Source organism: Dipodomys spectabilis, unplaced genomic scaffold, assembly GCF_019054845.1.
Source record: "Dipodomys spectabilis isolate Male_0828 unplaced genomic scaffold, ASM1905484v1 ptg000241l, whole genome shotgun sequence".
Classification (NCBI taxonomy): domain Eukaryota; kingdom Metazoa; phylum Chordata; class Mammalia; order Rodentia; family Heteromyidae; genus Dipodomys; species Dipodomys spectabilis.
Window position 1 is genome coordinate 1,579,448 of NW_024870918.1, and position 21,158 is coordinate 1,600,605.

Here is a 21,158-nt window from a genome sequence, read left to right on the forward strand (position 1 = left end):
CTCAAGGGGGTATCTAGAATTTGCCAAGAATCATTCATTGGTGCCTCTGGAGGTAAGATACTACAATGAAATATTCCATACTGTTCTCCATCAAGGAAAGTGTTTACTCGGAATACTAGAGTCTGTTATCTGCTGAATATCTGAATTCCTGAGATGGGGTGGGGGTGGGGTGGGGAGAGAAAGTTGGGGAATTAAAAAGAGAAGCAGAGAGAGTGAGATCTGAGATCCCTAGAGCTTAAACACATGTCAGGATTCAGTCAATACTAGCTAGCACATGTGGGGCTAAATTTAAACATATGTTTTGGGTTTTTTTTTAATATTAAAAAAACCCTTGTTCTCACTGCCAAAGGAAGAGAGGATCTTAACTGCTTCTTTTAACTATCCTGAATTTATAATAAGGTGGTCTGATGAAGCAAAACATCATAAAACTCATTTATCGGAAACACATTTATGTTTGTACCAGAAAGAACAGGGTCATAATAATTTATCTGAAAGTTTTATGGAGGATTATTCTAGGCATTTATTTCTGAATGCGTGTGCATATTTCACATAAGCCTCTGTAATGTAATTTTTCCAATGGTTCCTCCGATAAATCACATTTGCTCTCACTGAGATCTTTTTTTATTATTATTATTATTACATCTGAATACACGAGGATGAGGTGATGCTTCTTTGTTATTGAGAATCTGAAATGCCTCGTAGGTTCAGCCCCATTAAATCTTTGGATCTTACCACTCAAAGAAGGGGTGTAGATATTCTCTGTGTTCTCTGGCTGTGTTTCTACAGAGGCTAACATCCTGACCATTGAAGGGCAGACTATTTGGACTTCATCTGAATAGCTTTTTGCTGAGTTGTTCCGTAGCCTAATGCCCTTGACTTCAGCAGACATGTGTAAAAAAGTGGCTGCAGTGATACCAGGATCCTGTGACTCATATCTTTAATCCTGGCTAGTCTGGGGAGGCTGAGAATGGGAGGATTGTGGTTCAAGGCCAGCTTAGGCAGAAAAATTTGCAAAACTCTTTGATTGTGCAGTAGCATGCACCTGCCATCCCAAACAACACAGCAGGCTGAGATAGATTGAATGTGGGGGGGGGGGGGGGTTGTGACATTACAGCAGTCCAGGCAGAAAAGTCAAGATACTATGACATACTTGTAATCTCAGCAACTGTCTAGTAAGCACAAGGTGCTGAGTTCAAATCTTGTCACCGAAAAGAAAAAACCACCAAAACAAAAATAGATATCTGTATAAGACTTGCTCCTTCAGATTATAGAGATATTTTAAAGTCATTGTTTAGATACTCAAAATATCCTCTCCATAAGGAAATTTCTCACCTATCTCAATCCTTGGAAGTACTTTTCCCTCGGTACCTACCATATGTTTCCAGCGTAAATAATTGGAGTCTGATTCTAATCACACTTTCTCCTTGGATTGAGACTGTAGCAAGCTCAAAGGAAATTGCAAACTAGTTATAACCATTTCGTAAACTGCCAGTCCATGTTTGTCTCCTAAATTTACCTATAATCTAGACAGTTGTTATTTGGTTTTCTTGTATATGTGAACTCTGAAATTAGCATACGGTATAGGCAAAACTGTACATAACTGATCAGGACTTCTACAGTGAACCTAAAACCGAGTTCAGTTCATTCAGTTCTTCTTTTTTTTTTTTTTTTTTGCCAGTCCTGAGACTTGAATACAGGGCCTGGTACAGTCCTTGAGCTTCTTTTGCTCAAGGATAGCGCTCTACCACTTGAGCCACAGCGCCACTTCTGGTTTTTTCTGTTTATGTGGTACTGAGGAATCAAACCCAGGGCTTCATGCATGCTAAGCAAGCACTCTACCACTAAGCCACCTTCCCAGCCCCTCAGTTCATTCAGGTACCCAGATCTTTCCACTCTTTGTCTCATAGACAAATGCTATGGTAGCTCAAGTTCTATGAGAAAACAGTTAAACTTCATTACAGTTAATCGAAAGTGTTTGAGAACACACTTCTCCCATATTGAAGTAAGACTGTGAGCTGATCCTAATGGTCCACGAACTGATACACTCCACAGTGCATGTTCTTCTGTGTGTATCATGGATGGTGTGTGTGCATGTCGTGTGTTCCTAGAGTGGGTTTTGAGGTCCACCAAGGGACAATGGTAAAGTGGTGACATTATACAAGGTTTCGCTCTTCTCCTCTCTCCCTCAGTTATTCGTGGCCCAGAACTGAGTTCCACTGGCATGAACAATTCTCTCTAAAAGCACATCTCACCCTTATGTGGCTACTGATTCAGGCACCTGAACCTTTTCTTTTGTGTGACAAAAGAATTTTACCTTTGAACTCTTAACCCTCTTCGTGATTGCCCTTCCCAGCATAGCTTTTTCTTCCACACATTTCTTCTGTTCTTCACAGTCTTTGACACTGAGCAAAGTAACATCTGTTTCTCTTGTTACATAGCCTTTTCTTTTTTGGAGGGGCCATCGCAAACTTACAGAGATAAAAATAACAATATGAAGGATGTATTGTGCAAATCTTTTTAAAAGCCTGTGGAAACAGCAGAAAGAAATCAATTAGAATTGCCATGGCAACTACCAACAATTTTATATGCAACAATGAAATAAAATAAGAACAGTAATGAAATAGAAAATACATAAACTGATTCAAATACCACAGTGTTTATAAAGTAAATACTATAGAGTGAACCCTAATGAACATAGGCTTTGTTAAGGTGAGAAAAATCTAGTTTAACTCTTTGTTCCATATGGTTAGATATGTATCGAGAAATAAACTACTGTTGATGAAATCTTCATGATTAACTTTTCAATTAAAAGAATTCTTGGGATGCAGCTAGAGAGATTGAGAGAGTATAAAGGACAACCTAAAGGAGAATTTTCCCAAAGAGAATTTTCCTTCAAAAAGGGTGTTTAAAGACAATATATTAAACTTGATAGCTAAATGGAAAGAAGATATGTAATAAGTGGAAATTAGCAATAAACATAGGATTTCAGGACATGTGTAATCTGGTTGCTTACTCCATTGGAGGTAAGATATGTGTGTGTGTGTGTGTGTGTGTGTGTGTGTGTGTGTGTGTGTGTGTGTGTGTATGTGTGTTGTGTGTTGGCATTGAGGTTTGAACTCAAGACTTGGGTATTGTCTTTTAGATTAAGGCTGGTCTCTATAACTTGAGCTTCAGCTTCACTTTTGGCTTTTTGGTGGTTAACTGGAGATAAAGTCTCATAAACTTCCTGACCAGGCTGGCTTTGAACTGTGATCCTCAGATCTCAGCCTCCTGAGTATTTAGGATTGTAGGCATGAACCACTGGCACCTGGCTATTGGTTATTGTTTAATTATAATAGGCTCTTTTAGGTACTAAAACAATGCGTTTAGAGCTGACTGGTTTGGGTGTTTGTGAGTATGAGGCTTATCTTATCACCATGGACGACAGTATTCAAAAAATGACTCCAACATTGTCACACACATTGTGACCTCACAACCACGATTGTAATATCTCTCAACATTTCTATCTGTAGCCTAGGAGGTGTCATTTGATGTGAAATGATCATTGTGATGTGAATTAAACCTCAGATTTTACTTAGTGCCACATTGCTTTTCTCTGGAGAGCAAGTGTTGGATATACTTCAGCTCTATCTTGGCACAGTGGATGATGCAACTCTAACTCCTACCTGAGAATAAAGTATAACCAGTAAGGGACTGTTGAAAGCTTGCCTATGTGTGAAAGCCCTAGAATGGCTATGTCAATATAAGTCATGAGGAGGCCAGTGTGGGAGGGAGGGGGGTGGGAGGGAGGGGGTGGGAGGGGTGCTCTTACAGAGGAGTTTGAGGATGAGGTGGTGAAAGCATGAATTTTATGATTATTATTCTTTTCTTTCTAATTTTCAGGATTGGGAATTTTGCTGTTGGGGAAGGCTCACCACTGGCTTTCAAGCTAGTGTGTAAACTTTACCTTACAGAGATGTACATTTGAAATGGCAGTGGGTATGTGCTTCAGCTGTAGATCCAGCAGCCCCTGTAGGTAGAGAAGCATCCTGGAACCTTCCTCCAGTTCCAGCATCTTAATGGATACAGAGAAATGGATTCCTCTGCTTTTGCTGCCTAACAGTTCAGCCAGGTGATGACTATTACACTTAGGTAGTCCACTCCCTCTCCTAAAGCAGGCCAGACATCAGGCAAAGTGTTCTCCAATGTTAAGAATCAGCTTTTAAAGCAATTATATTAAAATCCCTAATGGTCTCTGCTAAGAAGTAAAAGTTATGAAGGAAACCATTTTATCTTGATTTCCGTTTCAAATATTAAGGAAGTTAATAAAGCAAGTGACGTGGTGCAAAAATAAATTCGAATCCCAACTAGAATGCAAGAAAGCCTTGTGGGGAAAATTACCTTAGTAGGTTATAAGCTTCAAAATATATACTCAGGATATTTATTCATACACATGTTGGAAAGCCCAATATATGTCCTATACAATGAATGGTAAATCTAAGAGTCTAAAACACACACACACAATTCGAAGAGAGGCATACAAACATGCTTTATTATAGTTAATAGATTAAAAACATATGGTCCCATTTTTCTTGTCCATTTCTGTGCTTTTAACATATATTGACATCAAGGAAATACTTGGCAGTGATTTTGGTGTCAGCAAAAATGTCCTGAATTGGTGGGTCAGCTCAACTACACATTTGCTATTTAAGATTTTTTTTTTTTTTACTTCAAGCAAGTTTCTTTGCTTCTCCAAATCCCAATTTCCTTATAACTAAAATTGAATAAAGTTACAAAATACCCTGAGTGATTATTGAAAGGAAATAATGAATATAAAGTACCTGGTACATAACTGATGCTCAGGAAGCAGTAATTCTCTCCCTTCTCCTCAACAATTCTGGTATACATAGAAAATGAATGGTATTCTGTGGGGAAAATGAGAACAGAAAGAGCAGAAAGGAAGACATGGCATGGACAGGGAATGGGAAAGATGGTAAGTTTCCCTATGGCATTATTTGACACGACAGCTAAATCAGCTGGGCCAATCACAAACTGAAATTTCTCAATATCCTTTCATTCTGTCTTCATACTCATACTTACAGCCCCGATCCCAGAAATTCAATGCCTTTCAAGTCAACTTGAGAAGCTTGTCACTTGGGACAGCCAAATAACTAAAACTCTGAAGTAGTAGTTCTGGGAACTCAGACCATAAAATTAATAGAACATTTTTACACAGTACATAGAGTAGAATAGAATGTTTCAGAGTACATTGGACATAGAAGGGTAAGCTTTAGTCCACAAAACTCTTATTTCAGATACATGCATGCTGGTAACAATCTTGCTTTTCTTTGAATTTGTAATAGAGGTGAACCTTTATCTTAAAGAAATTTATCCACGGTGGAATTACACCATCCTCAAAAAGGTCAGGAAAAATTTTAAGGAGGGGAGAGAGGGGATGAGGAAAGGGTATTGTGCAATTCTATGCTTTACAGCTGCTTCTTCACAGAGAAAAAAAAATTGACTGAGCACCTCATCCCTTTCAGAATGAACCCCACCCCTCTATATGTTTTACATTCTGTATGTAAGTCCCCTCTGCTTTGCTTGCATGCTGAGACTTTTCTTTTTTTTTCTTTTTTTTTTTTTTTTAATTTTATTTTATTTGAGAACATACTGTACAGAGGGGTTACAATTACATGGGCAGGATAATGCATACATTTCTTACCAAGCATTGCAGCCTCCTCCTTTGTTTACCCTTCACCTCCCTTCCCAGCCTCCCCCCTCCCCCCACCCAATCCTTCCCCCCCTCCCCCCCCCAACACCGACATTGTAAAACTCGTTTTTGACATGACATTTTGTACTTCTCATTGTTGCTGAGACTTTTCTTGTCTAAAGGAAAACAGATGATACTTTAAGTCACCGAACCTTATTTTTTGTCGTGACTGAGGACCAAACTCAAGGCCTCCCACTGCAAGGCGAGGGCTCTTCCACCAAGCTAAATTCCTCATCCCCACAAACTTGTATTACAAAAGAATGATCTGTTTCGCGGCGACCTCATTTTCTTCTACTTCTTCAATTCTACATTGGACATCGTCAATGAACTCATACACAAGCTATTGACAGACGAAATGGAGACGCCATGGAAAGAAGTAAACGCTGCCTTCCTCCTACCGATGCTCTCTTGGCTGTGAGGTTGGTACTTAGTGCTCAGATTCTTAGGTCTGAAAAGCTTTGTTCTGTCTACAAGTGTTGGGCTCGTCTCCTCCATTTCATCAACTGCCAGGAACACCTTTGGTCTTAGAGGTCTGACTGGGCATTGCAGGGAAACGTCTTTCAAAGGGTATATGTAACCAGGTGGTGATGACAGAAAGACTAGTGGCGTTGCAGTTGACTGAGCAAATTCCCACTCACTTAAAATCCGTAGCAGTATCGGCACAGGTCTGTGGATGTAGATGTGTGATGCTTCCATTAAAGCAAAGTTTACCACCTATAAATATAAGTGTCTTGTCTTTCATATTAGGTCTGTATTCCATCTCTCCTGGATATGCTTATAAAGTAGGCACCATTTTCCCCCCATTGACTAATTGTTTCAGATCCTGCTATTAAACAGCCAATATTAGCCAGGCACTGGTGGCTCACACACCTGTAATCCTAGCTACCCAGGAGATAGATCTAAGGATCACAGTTTGAAGCCAGCCCTAGCAGGAAAGTACATGAGATTCTTATCTCCACTCAAAAACCTGAAGTAGAGCTGTGGCTCTAAGTGGTAAAGCATTAGCCTTGAGCAAAAAAACTCAGGGACACTGCCCAGGCCTTCAATTCAAGCCCCATTATTTAAAAAAAAAAAGAACAGTACTTACCCTTTTCTACCCTGCCTCCTTACTGATAATTCAAATATCTGGATATGTGTTATTTCTGTTTTCTTCTTCCTTTCTATATTTTTTTCCCTGATACCATTGCCACATTCATATCAAATAGAGCAAATTCTTGGACCTTGTTCTTCATGGTTATTGTGAAGATATTCCTTGTCTATTTCTAGTCCTTTGTATTGAAAAAGAAAATCTTTATATATCTAATGGGGAAAATATACCTTTGCCACACTGTTTCCTTACATTTTATTTAGAACTTTTGGATCAATAGTCATGAGTGAAAATGGCAGGTGGCTTTCCTTTCTCATTGCATTTGTCTGGTTTTATCATTTAGGTTATTCTAGTCATTGAAACAACTGTATTACTAAATCCTAGTGTTGATTTTCAAAAGGGGTTTTAAGCATGTAATAATTTCTTTCTTAAATATTCGTTCAGTTCTCTATTGAAACTAACTGGGCAACCCTAGAGCTTTATCCATGGAGTCACATTAAGGGTGTAGTCACAAACTTTGTTTCCTGAATATCAACTGAAAATTTCTGAGGAATCTAAATTTTCAAATTTGTTGACATAACATTTCTCAGAATATCTTTTTTTATGTTCTAAACATCCATAAAATAAGTTTAATAATGTTTGTTTTTCCATTCCTGGATTAATATTGTTTCTTTTTTTTTTTTTACATCAATCCTGTCAGGACCTTGTCATTTTTAATCATTATTTTTATTCTTTTGAATTTCTTTGCTGTAATTTGCTGTCTTCAACAATTTTTTAAATATAGTTTAAACCACTGATGTTTTGGAATTTCTTCTTTTCTCTCTCCCCATGTCTCTCTCTTTCTCTTTCTCATACACATACACTCACTCTGTGTGCATGTGTACATGTGTGTGTGTCTGTCTGTCTGTGTGTCCTGGGTTTGAACGGAGGGCCTGAGCTATTTGTGCTCAAGGCTAGCACTCTACCATTTAAGCCACCACTCCACTTCCGGCTTTTTGGTGGTTTATTGGAGATAAAAAGTCTCATGGACATTCCTGTGCAGGCTGGCTTTGAACCAGGATCCTCAGAACTCAGTCTCCCAAGTAGCTAGGATGACAGGTATGAGAATCCTGTTCCCAGAAGAAAAAAAAGACATTTTGAGTAATGGCTTATTTTTGTTTCCAACTATTTTCTTTTCCTGGATTTGATCCCAAACTTCACTATTGTTTTCAAGAAAGTGGTTTTTACTTTATCTAATTTCTTCATTGTCCTTAGCAAAAGAATCCATCCAAAAATCCCTAGACATTTTAAGTAGTAGAAACCAATAAGGGATTATGCAGTTATACTCTTTAGTTAGACTATATGAAGTCTACCAAATGTTAGCAATGAACAATCAGCAAAACAACAAGCTTTAAGCCAGGTGCCAGTGCTCACACCTATAATCCTAGGTACTCAGGAGGCTGAGATGTGAGGATCACGGTTCAAAGCCAGCCTGGGGAGGAAAGCGCGTGAGACTCTTATCTCCAACAAACCACTCCGAAAAACCAGAAGTGGCCCTGTGCCTCAAGTGGTAGATCACTAGCCTAGAGCTAAAGAGCTGAGGGACAGTGCCCAGGCCCAGAGTTCAAGCCCCACGTTAAACCAAAACCAAAACCAAAACCAAAACACAAGCGATAAACCAGGTGCCAGTGGGTCACACCTATAATCCTAGCTACTCAGGTGGCTGAGATCTGAGGATCACCATTTGAAGCCAGCTGGAGCAGAAAAGTCCCTGTGAGAATCTTATATCCAATTAACGATTCCAAAACTGGAAGTGGTACTATGGCTCAAATGGTAGAGTGCTAGCCTTGAGCACAAAGAGTTTCAGGGACAGTGCTCAGGCCCTGAGTTCAGCCCCACAACTGACAAAAACAAACAAAAACAACAAAAAAAACTAGTGAAGGAATTGGGTTTCACTAGTGATTATCTGGGAGTGATATTAGGGTGAGGAAAGACACTCATGCATCATGGTGTACACATAATTGAGCTTACTCAATGTTCCCAATATCTATTCTCTATTCTTTTTTACCAGTGGAAAGTCACATAGCTACAGACTAGATTCCTAGCCCTGATCAAGGTAGTGGCTATGGGAACTGTAGATATGTGCAGTTTAATAATTGCAGTTCCTGTGATTGAGCCATTACTATAAGCCAGAGACTATGTAATTTACAAGTATTATCCTGCTGTTATCTTCACTGCAGTTTGGGTACCATTATTATCTCCATTTATAAAAGCTCAGAAAGGCTAGTCATTTGCCTAAGGTCAAACACCTGGTCTGACACAGTTAGTAGCAAGATATTTGAGGCCAAAACACTTACAGTCAACAAGTATACAACATGATAGCAATCAGAGACTCTAAAAATCTGGGACTATCATATGTGGAAGACGTCATGTGGAAAGGTAATAAAGAGAACCTGAGAAGCAGAGGGCCAAGGTAAGACCTTGGGTTATGGATCTCTGTGTATCAGTACTAAATCTACCCATGGCATTGGGTAAGAATGTTACTACCCACTACGTCTTCTGAACGCATTTATCAGAAACTCTCCACACCTAATCAGGGATAGAAGAGCAATGTCCAAAATCTCACAATCAGGGCAACTATTGAGTTTCCCTGGGGTGGGAGGTGGGGGTGGTGGTGGGGAGGGGGTAGAAAATGGTGGAGCTTAAAGCCAAAAAGCCACCGGAGAGCCCAGCAGTAGCAATAAACATAGCAGCAGTAGTAAATGAGCGAGATGATGTCTGAAACCTTGGGGAGAGTGAGGGATAATGTAAAAGCTGGGGAAGGAAAGGATTAGGGGCTGGTGAATGGAACTTTATAGAGACCAGTCAGAGAATGACTGAGGAGGACAAGCAGGTGGGCAGAATTGCCTATTCTCAGAGAAATGGAAACAATGATAGCAATGAAAACAGCAGCAGGCAGAGAAGGACCGCAGAGGTACCCGAGAGAGAGGAAAGACGGGTTGGCAGGAACTTGGCTGTCTACCTACCTGTGTGCCCGCACCCCCCTGTCCAAGAGAGCCTGGGCCTTTAGCGTCTCTCTCTTAGGCACATGCCTGCGTATGTAGCATATGGAACCAAAGCAGAATTCAAGTGCATCCTGGGGTGATGGCTCACTATACACATGATGTGAATGGAAGATTTAATTTTCTGCTTTATGCCATCACATACTGCTTTGTGTGCAGAGATACGATTTACCTTCAAGTTACCAACTTCAAGCTTGAGGTAGCTTCCTTATCGCAAGGACTAAAGGGGTGAGACATGACACCTAGAAGATGTTCTTGATTTTTGGATTTTGTTACTTTCATTCTTCTGAGGGATACTTCGGCAAAAGATAGCTTGAAGATCACGGGTTAGAAGTTAATCATCTCCCTGCAAAGACCCCTCCCTGTGTGTGCATGTGTGAATGCCATGAAGGCCACATACATACTCGCCCATGAGCTCTAGTGTATGGCATATCCAAAGTAGAAAAATGGGGGCTGGGAAGGTGGCTCAGTGGTAGAGCGCTTGCTTGCATGCATGAGGCCCTGGGTTCAATTCCTCAGCACCACATAAGCAGAAAAAGCCAGAAGTGGCGCTGTGGCTCAAATGGTAGAGGGCTAGCCTTGAGCTGAAGAGCTGAGGGACAATGCCCAGGCCCAGAGTTTAAGTCCCACGACTGACCAAAAAAAAATTAGAAAAATGACCAAATTGCTAATTACTTGTCGATATTTCTTAGCCTTTTATCTATAACAACAAGGATACTATTTGTACTGCCACAGCAAAGACTGAAGAGTATACTATTTCTATTTATCTATAAAACTCAGCACCATATTATAATTAGGGATGGGCCTCACCCTTTAGCTATGTCCTCGCTTCTGAATGAACATTTGGATCACCTGGAATACTAAAAAATGATGATAATGTCCAGTTTTTGCCGTGGACCAAATGAATACAAATAGCTTGGAGGAGGGCCCCTGGCATCAAAAGTTTCAAGAAGCTTTCAGAATATTCTAAGAGAGTCTGAGAGTTATTACATGAGCCTCACAAAAGCAAAGACTTCATCCTATGACCTAAATATAGTGCTTAACATGACAGCCAACACTTGGTAAGTATATTGAACTAGTTCTTTATCCCCCAGATGGCATAGCCAGGGACTGACCCAGACCAAGTCAGAAAGTAGGCAAAATTCTCACTAGTTCTTTGTTCCCAAAACCATTTGTGTCTTTCTCTTCTTTCCTCCAGATCTGAACTCTGTCCAGAACTCCAATAACTTATCACCAAACTCATCACAAGATATTACCCAACAGAATTATTGTCACTTCCAAGAATCCATTAAATTAAATCCCCAAATTCATGGTAGAAGTAATATATGTAATATATATTATGTAATATATAAAAATATATAGTATATAATTATACATTTATATAATTATAGTATATAATTATATAAATAAAATAAATATATATTTAAATATAAATATAATCATATAAATATATAATTATAATTATATGTATAATTACATATTATAATATATAATATAATTATATTTATGTATTATTATAATAATAGTTCAGGTCCTCTGGAATCTAAGAAAGTTAATTTTAAATCCTAGTTTATTAGTTGATTAACTTAGTAGCCTTCACATTTTTTGGATTACACAGCATCTACCTCTCTATCAGCACTATAGTGATGATATGTTTTGAAGATTTTGGCATGTTGATAACAAATATATTCTTCCGACGTGGGTAGAGATGAAAGGGAAAACTTTGGTTTATCCAAAGGCATTTCTTAAATTCAGTTGATAGGACATAGGTTTTGCATCTTTCCTGTGTATTATTTTTTTTTCTGGAAAATGACATTTCCTTTTCTGTTTTCCTCCTAATGTTTGGAAATAGTGCTCACTGAAATCTACTTCACAGATAGGACTTAGAAATACAAAGATGAGTCATCGGATCCGAGGCCTTTCTTTTTCTCTTCTGTGTAAGGTTATCAGAGGGTAATAAGATACATGAAGTTCACGTGAGGGAAAACTCAGTCCAGCCTTTCCTACCCCTTGATCGTCCGTAAGTCATGTAATCAGAAGTTCCAGGCTGATATGAACCTTTTCCAAAGTAGCAATTATAGTCTTTGAAGGGATGAAAGTCATGGCTATTTTGCAGGACTAATATGTCTGGGAACACCTGCTTCTACCTCTACCACATAGCTATTTTCTAGATAATAAACTTAAAATTTCAAATGCTATTACATGTATGGCCACCACCACATGTATATTCTGGATCCATCTACCTCAGACAAACATCTTCTGTCAACACTGAACAGAGGTTAACAATGTTGGAGAGCTTATGATAAACTAAATTTAAGAAAACATTTTAAGGTCAGGCGCTGGTGGCTCATGTCTGTAATCCTAGGTACTCAGGAGGCTGAGATCTGATGATCATGGTTCAAAGCTAGCCTAGGCAGAAAAGTACCTTTGAGACTCTTATCTCCAAATACCAACCAGAAAACTGAGCTGTGGCTCAAAGTGGTATCTTGCCTTGAGCAAAAAAGCTCAGGGACAGCTCCTAGGCCCTAAGTTCAAGCCCTAGGACCAGGAAAAAAAAAAAGAAGAAAAGAAAACATTAATATATATCATATATAATGTATATTCTATAGTATATATGTTAATATCCAGGCATATCCATTTCAATTCATTTGCAGAAATGTTACTTTGTGAAGACAGCACAAACTAGCTACCATTTATTGAGAATTCATGAGAATTCACACTTTCTGGTATATTTTTATTGTATAGCGAAATTTTCTGCATTTATTTCTCCATGTTCCATTCTTTGGCATACGTGCAGGTGGTATTTTAGAGTTATGCAACATCCAGGGCTGGACAAGGCAATTCTTACAGCTATTGTTGGTTTGTGTACATGATAAACCCAGTAACTCTGCTCATAGATCCATGCCAGAATACAGTTTCCCATAACTTCTGCAAAAGGATTTGAAACAGTTTTGTGCCTTGCTACCAAAATGTGTGTTCATTTTTCTACACCTCCACACCTGGCAGCATTTCAGCCCAACATTTGCTACAGTATTTTGAGTTCATCTTGTTTATTTTCTGCTTTATTTTTTTTTCCTCTGATGTACATTTTATGTGCAAAACCAGAGTTACCACATCTCATCTATGCTTCCACTATTTAGCCCTGCTCTTCAACTGTATTTTGTCATCTTGTTTTGAGCCAAGGCTTTGTCAGGTAGCACAGGATGGACCCAAACTCTCCACCCTCTGTCTCAGCTTGAAGGGCTGGGATTGTGTGTCTCACCACACCTGATGAACCATATTCTGCTTAATTAAAATGCACTTAGAAAGGAACAAGGACATGCAAATTCAGACTTTCACCTCCAGCATCAGCATTTGTTCCTTATCTCCAGAATAGCATGCTAGATTATGCATGCTTAGCATAAAACTACAAAGTATACTAAAAAACAAATACATATTGGAAACCCACATTTCAATGTTTTGATCAGCTGTCAGTATTGATTAGGTCAGAGAAGGGGCATGGCCTGGTTCACAGTTAAAAGGATGCAGAATGACAGATTATAAGAAATCCAAACCAGTTCCAAGTATATTTTAGATATGAGACTCTTGTCCGTTGTATGGCTAGCGAAGATCTTCTCCCAATCCGTGGGCTTTCTATTGATCTTGCTAGCTATGTCCTTTGCCATGCAGAAGCTCTGCAACTTCATGCAATCCCACTTGTCCAACCTTTCTTTGATTTGTTGTGTTTCTGGGTCTCTATTAAGAAAATTTTGGCCTGTGCCAAGGAGACCTAGGGTTTCTCCTACTCCATCCTGTAATGTTTTCAGAGTGTCTGCTTTGGCTCCGAGGTCTTTGATCCATTTGGAGTTGATTCTGGGGCAGGGTTATATATAAGGATCTAGCCTTAGTTTTCTACAAGTAGTTAACCAATTTTGCCAGCACCATTTACTGAAGAGGCTGTCTTTCTTCCATTCTATTTTTTTAGCTCCCTTATCAAAGATTAGATAGCTATAGGTCTGTAGGTTCATTTCTGGGTTTTCAATTCTATTCCATTGGTCCTGAGGTCTGTTCTTGTGCCAGTACCAAGCTGTTTTGATTACTATGGCTTTATAGTAGAGTTTGAAATTTGGTATTGATATTCCTCCAGCAGTGTTCTTTCCATTGAGGAGCGTTTTTGCTATTCGGGGTCTTTTATTGTTCCATATGAATTTTTGGATTGCCTCTTCTATTTCCATGAAGAATGAGGTTGGAATTTTGATAGGTATCGCATTAAATTTGTAGATATCCTTGGGAAATATTGTCATTTTCACAATGTTAATCTTTCCAATCCAGGAGCATGGGAGTTTTTCCCATTTTCTAAGTTCTGTTTTGATTTCCTTTTTCAAGTTTTTAAATTTTTCATCATAGAGGTCCTTCACTTCTTCTTTGGTTAATTCTAACCCCCCAACAACAAATCCTCAAAGAAACAACTGCCCAATGAATAAGTGGGCTAATGACTTAAAGAGAAACTTCTCTGAAGAAGAAAGAAGGATGGCCAATAGACACATGAAGAAATGCTCAACCTCCCTAGCCATAAAGAAATGCAAATCAAAACAACATTGAGATACCACCTCACCCCAGTTAGACTGGCAAAAATCAAGAACTCTAATAACAACAGATGCTGGAGGGGATGTGGACAGAAGGGAACCTTGCTTCATTGTTGGTGGGAATGTAAACTTGTTCAACCACTTTGGAAAGTAGTATGGAGGTTCCTCAAAAGACTCCACATAGAGCTCCCCTATGACCCAGCAGTCCCACTTTTGGGCATTTACCCAAATGTTTACAAACAAGACCACACTAAAGCTACCAGCACAACTATGTTTATTGCAGCATTATTTACCATAGCTAAGATCTGGAACCAACCCAGATGCCCCTCAGTAGATGAATGGATCAAGAAAATCTGGTATATATACACAATGGAATTCTATGACTCCATCAGAAAGAATGACATTACCCCATTTGTTAGGAAATGGAAAGACTTGGAAAAAATTATATTAAGTGAAGTAAGCCAAGCCCAAAGAAGCATAGGTCCCATGATTTCCCTTATTTGCAATATCTAGTATATGTATGAGTTAAACAGAAAAGATCAGATAAGGTGATGTTAGGAAAATGAACCCTAAGATATGTATTTTAAATGTTTTTTTTCTTTCATGCATTTGTTTCTAACGCAATTATAAGATTATTTCTTTGTTGCTTTGTATGTCCTTCCCCCACAGTATAACCCCTGCTTTCACTGTATTTGATGTCGGTATAATTTGTGGAGGTGAAGGGGAAAAACAAGTCGTTTAAATAGGGATACAGGTGGACCTGTTGCAACAATGAGAAGTACAAGTTGTCATGTCAAAAATGAACTTTACAACTTGGGGGGCGGGTTTGGGTGGGGGGGAGGGAGAATGGGAAGGGATGGGAAGGGTAAACAAAGGAGGAGGCGACAATGCTTGATAAAAAAAAATGTACTCACTATCTTGCCCATGTAATTGTAACCCCTCTGTACAGTATTTTCACAATAAAAAAAAAAAAAAAGAAATCCAAACCGGGTGCTGGTGGCTCAGGCCTATAATCATAGCTACTAAGGAGGCTGAAATCTGAGGACTGAGGTTTGAAGCCAGCCCAGGCAGGAACGCCCATGAGACTCTTATCTCCAATTAACCACCAGAAAACCAGAAGTGGCGCTGTGACTCAAATAGTAGAGTGCTAGCCTCGAGCTGAAGAGCTGAGGGACAGTGCCCAAGCCAAGAGTTCAAGCCCCATGACGGACCAAAAAAAAAAAAAGGAGAAAGAAATCCAGAACTTGAACTAAGATGCTAGATATTAGTGATTTTTCTTACAGTGATGACTTGACGAGGAATATTAGCATCACCTAGAAACTTGTTAGGCTTACTGAATGAGAGATTCTGCGGATAAGCTGCAACTATCTGTTTTTAACCGTGCTTCATCAACACCACCTCACTTGCCTCTGGTGATTCTAAAACTAGCTAAATGTGTGACCATCAATGGCTGATTTCTAATTCATTTAGTAGTTAACTTGATTTGTGGTCTGGGCAAAGTACCCTGTCTTCACACTAGTTTCCCACTCCGTGTTCTCTCTCTTTGTCCCTTTCACTCTACTTTTGTCTAGAGACAAGAAAACAGGTGAAACTGAGCCTCCATTTCCTATAGATCCTTCAGTGTTCCTGAAGGATTCTTATGGGTTTCTGGAGGTTTGGGATTTATTGGCCCTCCCTGGGAAAACTGTCACCCGGGAGGGCCCCCAAATTGAAGGACTCTGAATGCAGAATGTTAGAAATACTTTCAGGATCCATTGCTCTCAGTTACAGCCTTTATTACAAATCCAGAACCGCAGGAAGAACTTCCCTCTGCCATTCTATTAACGTTTGTAATGTGGTTAATGATCTATGCTGTCTATTTCACAGACTTCGCATGAAGGTTCAATAAAAAAAAGTAGCACCTTGAAAACTGTAGAGACCTACACCAACGTTCGATTTTGTTGTTACCATACTCTTGAGAACAATTTGTCTGTTTCTCCTTCCCCATCCTTTGTAGTTCTAACCTCTGTGGAGAAAATGAGGCCTTTTCACTTCCCCCAGAAGTGTTTAATTGTCAGCTATATGACTCTCATTTTGATCAAACAGGCACTGATAGTCAGGCAGCAATGATAGTCCGATCTTGTTTTTTGTTTATGAATGGCAGCCTTGTCACACGCTTATGTAATCCAGAAGTAGGATTCACAAGGACACAATCAGGGAGCCCACGGGGGAAAAAGAGAGGCTGTAAGCAGCAAGCCTTGAGGACAGGAGAGGGAGGGCTGCTGCTACTGCCCTTTTTCTCTGCTATAGTCATCATCTCTGTCAGTCTTCAGCTTTGCTCTAAGGGCTGACTTTTTCTAAGTAAGCCAGGTTGCCCCCCAAATGGCACAGAACAGAGCCACCAGAGAGAGAGATGCCGAGAGAGGAGACAGCATCTTTCTCCACTCATAGATGAACCCCAGGGCAGCACTCTGATTGGACCAGAGGATAGAGCCAAGTCTGGATCACGTGACCACTACTGAAAACCAATTAGTCATCAATTCTGGGCGTACATTGTGTAGGACCAGAAGAATTGGCAAGGGGAAGCGTATTAGGAGGAACAAACACTTCCAGAACAATCATTTGGCATGATTGTGTGCATGGGTGATACATTTCGTTATGTTTCGTTACTCTGAATAACTCAGATTAAGAAAAAAAAGGACTTACAATAGTGTCATATACAAGTAATATTAAAAATCTAACTCAAGCACAAAATAAGGGATTCTCTCTGTCTCTGTTTCTCTGTCTCTTTCTTTCTCATTCAAACCCACAAAGAATATAACTCATCATTTGTCCATAAATAAAATGTAGATAAGAAATGAAATCTACAATATACGGATTAAAGGAGCTTAGAGATGTGTCGGCCCTCAAGGATTTCTTTATCCAGGGACTTAAGCAGCCAAGCAGGTTTGCAACACATTCTCAATGCTTCCTCATGGCGATGTCAGGAGTAAAGACAAATGAGCAGCATATGGAAGCTGCAGAGCTTCTGTCTGAATTAAAGGCAACAGAACTCAAAGAAGGCCTATGCCTTTTAAAATACTAATTTCTTCATTAAGATTTGATCCCTATTCCTGGTATCAAAAGCATCTCACATTTCTGCTAAGTGATCTGTACCAAGAGACCAGAACATTTAAAACAACACACGTGAGCCAGCAGAGAGGTATAAATTTATAGCTAAGAGAGGCAACATTGGAAAAGTTGAATACTCCCTAAGAGCTGTAATGGCAACAACTTATGAATTTATATGTTGTTAGAGATTAAAGTAATTATTTAGACTGGCTCAGGAAAGCCAAACATAATCCTTACTCTTAAAACAAGCTATAGATTGCAATTTCATCTTGAAAGCCCCTGGTTAGGCTGGTACAACGTATCCATAATTTTGAAAACTCTATTTCCACTGAGAAATCATAAAAGAAATAACACCATTCAATTTCTTTATGCTTTGCATTCTTTCAGAGTTGGCAAACATAAAAAAGTCAGCAGGTGCAGCTCCTATTCCCTCAGCAGACCTGATAGAAGTCTTTCTCTTGAAAGAACTTTCAATTACAGACGGTCTCTCTGGCAGACCATTCTAACTTCCCTATAGACCGTGTCAGAATAATACATGAAAGTACAAGACGGTAAGACATTACAATACACTGTCATAGGTCATGAAGGAGAAGAGCCTGAAATCATTTCATTTTACCTTTTATATTTTTCTATTTCTTCTATTTTACATTTTTTTTCAATGAACAGCAAAGGTGCCATTTTTTCAGATTGAGAAGTAAAGAATGAACAGATCCATTTGTTCTTTGGTATGCTTTGTACTAGTTCTCTTGTGTTTTTAAAACGTGACACTCCACTACCACTGAGTTCAGCAGCATTGAATCACATAAGAGAAATAGTATGTTTGTGGGAGAAGGAAGGAAATATGGATAGGCTGGGGTGTAGCTCCATGGTAGAGCACATGTTTAGCATGCATGAAGCTCTGTATTCAATCCCTAGCACCAAAAAAATAAAAAAGTATGAAATTATAAGACATCTTGTTGACTGGGAATATGGCTTACTGGGAGGGGGCTTGCTTAGCATGCATGAGGCCCTGTGTTCAATTCCTTGGTATCACATATACAAAAAAACAAATGAAAGTTAATAAAATATAAAAAGTAACCATTAAAAATTAAGGACACAAGAGTTTTTTTTCTTTCTTGTTATTGTTTCTAACATATTTATAAGGTGATTGTTTTGTTGCTTTGTATGTCCCTCCCCCATGGTATAACCCCTGTTTTCACTGTATTTGATGTTGGTATAATTTGGAGAGGGGAAAGGAAAAAAACAAATTGTTTAAATAGGGATACAGATGGACCCACTGCAATGAGATGTACAAAATGTACAAAATGCTATGTTGAAAAATGAACTTTATAACTTTGGCGGGCAGGGGGTGCAGGGAGGCGTGTAGTCTTGGAGATAGTGATGGTAGGGGAAAATCAAAGGAGGAGGCAACAATGCTTGATAAGAAATGGACTTATTACCTTGCTCATATAATTGTGTAACCCCTCTGTACTGTATTTTCACAATAAAAAACTTATTAAAAAATTTTTTTAAAACTTCCTTTTAAAAAATCCCATCTTGCCAAGTACCTATGGCTCATGCCTGTAATCCTAGCTACACAGGAGGCTGAGATCTAAGGACAGCGCTTCAAAGCCAGCCTGGGGAAGGAAAGTCCATGAGACTATCTCCAATGAACCACCAGAAAACCAGAAGTGGCGCTGTGGCTCAAGTGGTAGAGCACTTGCCTTGAGCTGAAGAGCTCAGGGACAGTGCCCAAGCCCAGAGTTCAAGCCCTACGACCGACCAAAAACAAAACAAAAACAAAAATAAACATCTTGGACTTTCCATATAGTTATCAGTTGTCAAATAAATTATACACACAAACACACACGATTTTTTTTTTTTGGTTGGGTCGTGGGGCCTGAACTCTAGACCTGGGCGCTGTCCCTCAGCTCTTCAGCTCAAAATTAGCGCTCTACCACTTGAGCCACAGCGCCACTTCCGGCTTTTTTCTTTTTGCTTATGTGGTGCTGAGGAATGGAACCCAGAGCCTCATGCATGCAAGGCAAGCGCTCTACCACTGAGCCACCTTCCCAGCCCCCACACACGATTTTTAATGGTATTTTTAAACTTCTAAGTCTGGTAACTCCTGTACAGTTTGCATGAAGGATCTAGAAGGGCCATTTTGCAGCTGATGCTGACAATAGCAATTCCTTCTTTATTCAATACGTTTGTTAGGCCTATAATTCCTTTGGTGTGAATCCTACTTAGTGCTTTGTTGAATTTGCCATTTCTACAGGAGGAGTGAGAAACTGGATGATCCAATGCATTTCTTGTAAGGACCTGGCACATGGTATCATGTGACAGCAGATGGCATGTGAAAGCCGTTGTGGGAAATATGGCCCCGGTTAAATAGGCTGTGAACGTGCAAGGTTGTGCGTGTCTCCTCAGAGTGCCATCCAGTCACCCTAGCATCTGCAAGAGAGTAAACAGCCTCTCGTTCACTTTCATAACGAACGCTAATGTGAACCACCTCACAAAAGTCATGGAGCTGCAGGTACTCCGGGTCTGTTGCCTGTGTGGTCAAATGCACAGACCAAAGCTAATAGCATTCACTCCGCAGGGGCACTGGGTTTGGACAGGCCCTGGATATTTGAAATGTATCAGACTGTTCAATAGAAAGCCACAAACAACTTAAATATCTAGGGCAAGCAAGTGGAGAAGCAGAAAGAACACAAAGTCCCCCATCTGGTATTAAAATTCCTCTTTAACTAGCCTCCCTCCCCACCCCCACTCCCTTGTTGGGGGAGAGAAAAGACCAGTTACTCTGCAATCTCCAAATGCAGCCCCCCTTTATTCCCCCCTACTCCAAGGTCATCAAACCCTTTATGCACTCTGAGAATTGGAGTCTCTTTTCTTGATTCACACCAAGGAGAAGCTAAATTTTGCTCTGCAATACACATCCAAGGCAGCATGCTAATGAGAATTATTATTAAGCAATGTAGAGTTGGCACCGTCTCTTACAATCTGCTCAGCGGCAGAAGCAGGAAGGGCAGAGACAGAGAGTCAGAAAAGCAGCTTTACTGAATGCTCTTCAGGACCTGATTAGTTTTGGTCACTTTCAACACCAGGCAAAGTCAAGTGTAATTGTAAGCTTCGCAGGGCTTCACACATTGTTTCTCACTCGAATATGTCTAATGTGTCTGGCCTCCTTTTAAACGGGCCTTCTAGATTTTGCTGTAGCTTAAAAAAAAAAATACCATTCTACTTGTCAGAACTGCAAAATCAAGTCTCTGTAAACTCAATCACCACTTTGCTGTGCGTTTTGGAATGTCTTTCAGTTTACGCCCCATCCAAACAGGTTCATCCCTTTCACAGAATAAGAATTAGGCCTCCAAGCCTGCCTGGGCATTCATTTTTGAAATAGGCTGTGACATCTTGGTCATAGGTAAGACTTGGCCACCTGTCTTTGTGAAACAGAGGGGCCCCCAAATAAGCATAGCTCTCATGACTACGCTTCCAGTTAACCCAAACCCTGTTGGTGAGGATGCAGGATGAAGCAAATGATTTAGAATTAAACCACAAGACCAACTGACTTGTTACTCACCTGTGATACAGAGCTTTATTGGAACATTGTGATGTAAGGTGATCTGCAGCCTGGCGTGCTA